This window comes from Penaeus vannamei, chromosome 24 (assembly GCF_042767895.1).
Source record: "Penaeus vannamei isolate JL-2024 chromosome 24, ASM4276789v1, whole genome shotgun sequence".
In the NCBI taxonomy this organism is placed as follows: Eukaryota; Metazoa; Arthropoda; class Malacostraca; order Decapoda; family Penaeidae; genus Penaeus; species Penaeus vannamei.
Window position 1 is genome coordinate 16,206,174 of NC_091572.1, and position 7,071 is coordinate 16,213,244.

Sequence of the window (7,071 nt, forward strand, 5' to 3'; positions counted from 1 at the left end):
AGTTAGGGACCTCCTAACTGAAGTTAGGGGGGCAATCTCCAAGCTGAAGAGTGGTAAAGTAGCAGGTATCTGCAGAATATCAGCTGAACTGTTAAAGGCGAGTGCTGAACCTATGGCACGGGGGTTACATGCTGTCCTTGCTGGCATTTCCTCTTGACCTGCTGAAGAGTGTAGTCAACTCTCTCTGGACAGTGAAGGGGAACTGTTGGGACTGCAGCAGTCACCGAGGCATCACACTGCTCAGTATACCAGGCAAGGTTTTCGCCCACATACTTCTGATGTATCAGAGACCATCTACTGAGGCACCAGAGACCGGAGCAATCTGGATTCACTCATGGGAAGTCCACAATTGACCATATCCTTGCGCTTCGAGTCATTGTAGAGCGTCGCCGTGTGTTCGGGCGTGGGCTTCTTACAACCTCAAGAAGGCATTCAATATGGTGCATCGGGAATCACTCTGGGAGATCCTGAGACTGAGAGGAATTCCAACAAACATTATTAGACTAATAGCAAGCCTGGTACTGAAAGTGCTGTAAAGTGTGGTGGGGGCCTGTCGAGATTCTTTCCTGTTAGTTCAGGTGTGAGGCAAGGCTGTGTCCTTGTGCCAACTCTTTTCAACACTTGCATGGACTGGATACTGGGTAGAGCTACTATTCAAAGTCAATGTGGAGCAACGCTGCGCAATATCAAGGCTACAGACCTTAACTTTGCTGATGATGTTGCTATTCAATCTGAGTCTTTGGAAACTTTAGTGGTAGCTCTGGATGCATTTAGCAATGAAGCGAAACCCTTGGGTCTAGAGGTCTCCTGGACCAAGACCAAGGTCCAGGACTTTGTGGACTTGCTAGGAGAACCTGTTCAGTTGGTACATGCTTGTGGCGAGGACATTGAAGTCACAGAGAGCTTTACATACCTTGGTAGTGTAGTTCAAAACTACACAAGTCAGCAGATGGATTGACCTGGTAGCAAGGGTCAGGAACTCTCTCAACAAGAGTATTTGGAGATGCCGTTACCTGTGCAGAAGGACCAAGCTATGGGTTTCCAGGGCCCTGATATTGCCAATCTTGATATATGATAGTGAAACCTGGACATTATCCTGTGCTTTGGCGGCTTGTCCTGAAGCCTTTTGTAATAGGTCCTTACACCGGATTATAGGGTAATGATGGCGGGACCACGTGTCCAACCAATGGTTGCACCGTGAAACTGGCACAGGACCTGTTATCTGCACAATCCGTGATCGCCAACTCAGACTATACGGCCACCTGGCTCGCTTTCCTCAGTATGATCCTACCCATCAGGACGTCTCTTCGAAACAACTCTGGGTGGAGGCCTGTGGGACAACCTAGGAAGTCGTGGCTGGGGCAGATCGACCAAACCTGTCGTGAAGAACTCCTTCAGTGGTCAGGGGGTGCTAAGATTCTGTTTTTTTATTTTTTCATTTATTTTATTTTATATATATATATATATATATATATATATATATATATATAATTGAGTTCTTTCTCAAATTTATGTTTTTTGTTATATTATGTGGAATTATTTTGTTGTCTGGTGATGTTGAGCAGAATCCTGGTCCTTCCCGTTTAAAGTATTGTCATTTACTTTTTAGAAATATTTGTGAACTGCATGGGAATTTAAGTGAGCTTGCAGTTATCTCGACAAAATTTGCCATTATTTCTTGTGCTAAAACTCTGTTTTCAGACATGAGTCACACATCAGAGTTGCTTTTAGCTAATTTTGATAAACCCTTGTTGCTACATAGGAATTTGCTGCCTCGAGCCCAAGGTTTAGGTTTAATGCTAGTCGTTTTACAAAGTATGAATGTGGTTGTTATGAATACATGGTTGTGCGAGTGTGTAGTCGTTTTAATAATTTCTACAATTTTAGTCTTTATAGAAGCCCTAACTCCAATGACAGTATTTATGAATGTTTGTTGACTTCGTACATTTCTGTTCAAGAGAATGAAAGTAAATTGGTGATTTCAATGCTCCCCACCGAGACTGGCTGAATTCTGTGTCCCCAACTGACCAGTGTGGCATTTCTGACAGATTTCGTAGATGCAGTTATGTGTGAGCAGTTAGTCCGTCATGTAACTCACAGGAGATAATCATTTGGACCTTTTACTAACTGATGTGAAAGGGGTAATTGATGTAAACCATTATGCCAATTTTTTTTCTTTCTTTCTTGACCACTGCAGTCTAGCTTGTAAGATCCAGCTGGACTTTCCTATACCAGATTTAACTCAAATTAGACGTCTTCTTAAAGTATAGAATAAACTGGAATGGTGTCTACCATGCTTTTGATAGCATTGTTTGGTGAAATGTTTATAATGCTCCTTGTCCTATTAAAGCTTTGAACTTGTTATTGTTGGGCATCATAACGAAGTTTGTAACCAGCAAAACTCTGAAATCCCGTTCACATGATAAAGCATGGTATAATGGACGCTTATAAGGTCATACATGCTTGCCTACAATCTCTGGTCTGCTAACCGTACTCGTCATCGTTGGGAGAATTATGTTGCCATGCAAAACACAGCAACAAATATTTATAAGGCTAAATCTGAGTATAATGTTCATTTGAAAGTTCTCACAAAAGCCTCACAGCCTCATAAATGGTGGTCAAAACCTAAAATATAGTCCGTTTGAGAAAGCTCCCTTGTTAGCAACTTGTTTTATTTCAGATCCTCTGAAATCAAGTATCTGGTATCAGAATTAGATGAATGTGGTGGAGTAGACCCTAATAGCTTTTTCCTTTGATTTTAAGACTAAATGGACAATTAGCTCATAAATTAGCCATAATCTTACGTTTGTAAAGGGTGATCTTCAGAGTGTTGGCGCTTTGGCAATGTTACCCATATTCTCAAGGGCCCACTATAGTCTTCTACTAAATATAGGCCTATTTCAATTATACCAATTTTATTTATTTATTTATTATTTCAATGTTTTCTAATCAAATATCTTCCTGTATATTTGAGACCGTTTCTTCCAGAGATTCAGTTTGGATATAGAAAGGGACTCAGTTGCAGTGATGTGTTGCTCATGTTAGTGCATGAAATATATTCTGCTTTAGATAAGGTTCATGAGTCAAGATTTGTGTCGCTGGGTTGTGCTGCAGTTTTTGACACTTAATCCCAAGGATTTAATTTTTAAATTACAGTCTGTTGGTGTTAGTAGCAAAGTTTTAAGTATTTTAACAATATTTAAGGGTACCGTCTGGTCTTTTTTCGGAGATTTTCGCCCATCTTGCCGAAATTGAGTTAAATGCATTTTCAAGGAGTTCCTAGGCCCCCGGTTCTCCCCTGAAAAATTCAAGACTCGACCTTTATTTTTTAGGTGGTAGCAGCCATTTTCGATGTTGACTGAAACTTTTTTTTTCACGTTACCTTAGAAAATCGGCAATTGTGACGCAATGATTAGAGATAACCAAAAAAATGAGATTATTTTCTAGTAGCATATTAAATTTCACATAAGATGAGAGCAACCTTCATCTTTTCGGAATAATTTTTAAAATCTGGCAAGTGTCCAAAAAAACGATAATGAAGAAATTTTTCTTACAAATAAGTAAACATATATTTTCTTTATATTTTCATCATACTTATTTTGATTTATGAGGAAAATATTTCGAAAAGGCAAACCTCCCCCCTCCCCAAATGGGGGGTAGGATTGCCAAATGATCTAGATCCTCACTAAAATTTGGTGGAATATTAATTAGACTAAGACAAACCTCAGGTAAAAAAAAAATATTCATATCTGGTCATAACTATTCGAGTTAGAGCAAAAAATCCTGGATCGAAACCATGGTCCGCATCACCACCAAAGTGCAAAAAGCATCTAAGTTAGGTTAAAACACACCTTTGGTTAAAATCTCATTAAAATGTGTTCATAACTTTCAGAAATATTAGGAAACACACACACAAAACAATAAACAACAACAAACAAACCAAGAAACAAACGGAAGTAACAATATAAATACACAAAAGGTCATGGGGTATACGAAAATTATCTATATGTGCTCATATACTTAATATACATACTTTCACATCGCCATGTAATTTTTCTTTTTCGTCTTTCCACGGTTTTAGTTTAGTTTAGTCCTTTATTTACCACCCTGGCTAACTGCACAGGCGTAGGCAAGCTGTGATACATTTGATACATGGTCAAAACATTATATAATAGTATTACAGTGTAAATCTAGATCATAAAATTATTACGGTCTAAAATATATCAATTAAAAGAACAGAACAACAGTAATTTATCTACTCATATACCAAGCCGGCGTACGGCTTGGGCGTGAAAAGGCAATGTAACATTTGATATGTGGTCATGTGATACTACATTCCAAATTTAGGATATAACATAATTATATCTTCCAAGACATCAGATGATATGAAGTAGTTACATAGTTCTCCATACCTCATGCTAGGTGGTCTGAAAGGGTGTATTACATGGCACTCTGAGATATAATGTACGTGTTCGCTTATATTCTTCATTGCATAATTTACACTTAGTTTCGTCAACATTACAGGCTGTACTGACCTGCCAGTACAATCTATATCCCAGCGTGATTCTTGCGGTCACAATATCACACTGTCTTGTTCTTGTTTTGTATAAACCATAGATGAATACATCTTGCATAAACCGGTCATAGTGCTTTATGCTACAGTTTTCAGGCCGTTGAGAATTAATCAAGTCAGACAAGTCCTCTTTGAAGGACGTTTTAATTATGTGTGAAATCCAAGCAAGAGGTACTCCAAGATCTATATCCACACTTTGCTTGTCACATGCTGATTTTGCTAGGCGGTCAGCATGATCATGCCTGGGGATTCCAACATGCGATGGTATCCACACAAAACGTATGTCATGGCCTCGTTCTTTTGCACGATACACATTTATCCTTATGTCATTTGCAATATTTCCTGCACCTTTGTCTAGTGTGTTCAGTGCCTGGAGAGCACTCTGTGAGTCGCAGAAAATGACTCCTGAGCCTTGATTTAATAGAAATTCGGTGGCTATGAGCATTCCTGCCAACTCAGTTTGCGTAGTGCTAGCCCAGTCATGAACCCGCTTACAATCCTGGTGCTGCAAAATATTGTTTTTATATACGACAAAAGCGCATTCTGCTTTACTCCCAGACTGCAAGGATCCATCAGTGTAGCATTCATATGCATTGGGCATAGTTTCAAGGTGTTCATTGATAATTGCTAAAGCATGCTGCTTAAGTACAGCAGGGGGGACACTGTCTTTTTTGGGGGCAGTCATATAAAATACACTTAGGTCCAACATTTTCCACGGTGGAGCAGAACGTCCATGTAGGGTCTTAGTTATGGATATGTTCAGCTGAGACAAGTGCTTACATGTTACTTGTTGCCATGGATTTGAATTTGAATCGATGTTGCCATTCAAAGTTAGCTCCACTATTCTATGTTTTAGTTGTCTTTGGAACTCTGTACAATAGAGGGGATCTCTTATTGCTTTGACGCTAAATGTGGTGTTTGTGTATAATATTCTTTCATAGACAGACGGGAAATTAAGTTCTGTTCTCATATTCACAATCCTCGTTGTCTTAGGGGAACCGAGAATAAGCCTCATGGCCTCATTTTGTACAATTTCTAAACTAGCCAACTCTGATTCCTTGTATAATACTAGGTGCAATGCATGATAATCTATGACCGACCGTATGTATGACAGGTAAATGAGTCTAGTAATATTGACATTAATACCATGGTCTTTGCCGACAAGTGTCCTAAGTGGCTTCAAACGTTCCCACAGCCTTTTCTTCAGGTTTTGTATGAACTCTGCATCATTAACAGCTACCCCAAGATATTTGTATTGGTGACAGAGATCTAGCTCAACGTCATTGATGTGAAACCTTGGCAGAGGGATTGTTTTAGGGTTAAGTGCCTTGGTTTTTTCAGTCGATATGATCAAGCCACACTCTATAGCCCTTGCTGAAAGCACATCAAGGATCTGTTGCATTCTCTCCTCGGATGAGGATTTAATGCAAATATCATCGGCATAGCAAATAATGGAGTCATTGCCCTCAAGTGATATATCGCCTAGTAATCTATGCTATGCATTAGGATGTTAAATAGCATGGGACTAAGTACGCCTCCCTGAGGTGTGCCGAGTTCAAACACTTTTGCATGAGTACTCTTAACACCCCTGAAGAAAACCTGAGCCGATCGATTGGATAGATACATTTGAATCCATGTTAACAGTTTTCCCTGAATACCAAAGCTAGCCAGTTGCTCAAGGATCATTTCTCTGTTTGCAATATCAAAGGCAGATTTAAGATCAAGAAATACGGTTTGCATGCCTGGTATTGAGTTTGTTAAGTATTCTGCAAAACAATGCTGACTGCTACGTCCTGGGAGAAATCCATACAGTCTGGGGGATAACTTAGCATGTATACGGTACATGAGTCTGTTCAGAATTATTCTCTCAAGTACTTTGCACAGACAGGAGGTCAAGGAAATTGGTCTGTATTTGTCAGTGTTGGATTTGGGTATAGGGATGATTAAACTTTTAGTCCAGGAGCTTGGGAGGATTCCTTGTGATAGGCTGAGTCTATACAGGTGTAAGAGTGGGTTGCCTGGCACCTGCGCAATGAGGCGAAGAACACTGTAAGTAATGCCATCCTCGCCAGGGGCTGTTGCCTTGCCTTTCACTTCGGCAAAGTCAGATGGGTCAATAGCAGCACAGGCTACTGCTATATTGAATTTTCTATCTATTTTTGACTTGTCGAGGTGATCTTTTATCCCTTGTGGAAGTGAGCTCAGCTGAGAGTTTTCAACCCACTGCTCCAGCAGCATATTAGCCTGTTCTTGTGGGCTGTGAAACTGCGGTGTTGTGGGAGCTTTACCTGTCAGCCTATTAATCTTTCTCCATACATCAGCCATGGAAGTTTGACTATTGATGCTTTGCAAAAAATTTTCCCAGTGTTTACTACGAATCTCAGTTTTTAGTTCTCTGAATTCTTTATTGGCTTTAAGAAACTGAATAAGATTGTCTAACGTCTTGTTATCTTTATAGCAATTGGCAAGCTCCTGAACTCGTCGATGTTCCTTGGCTA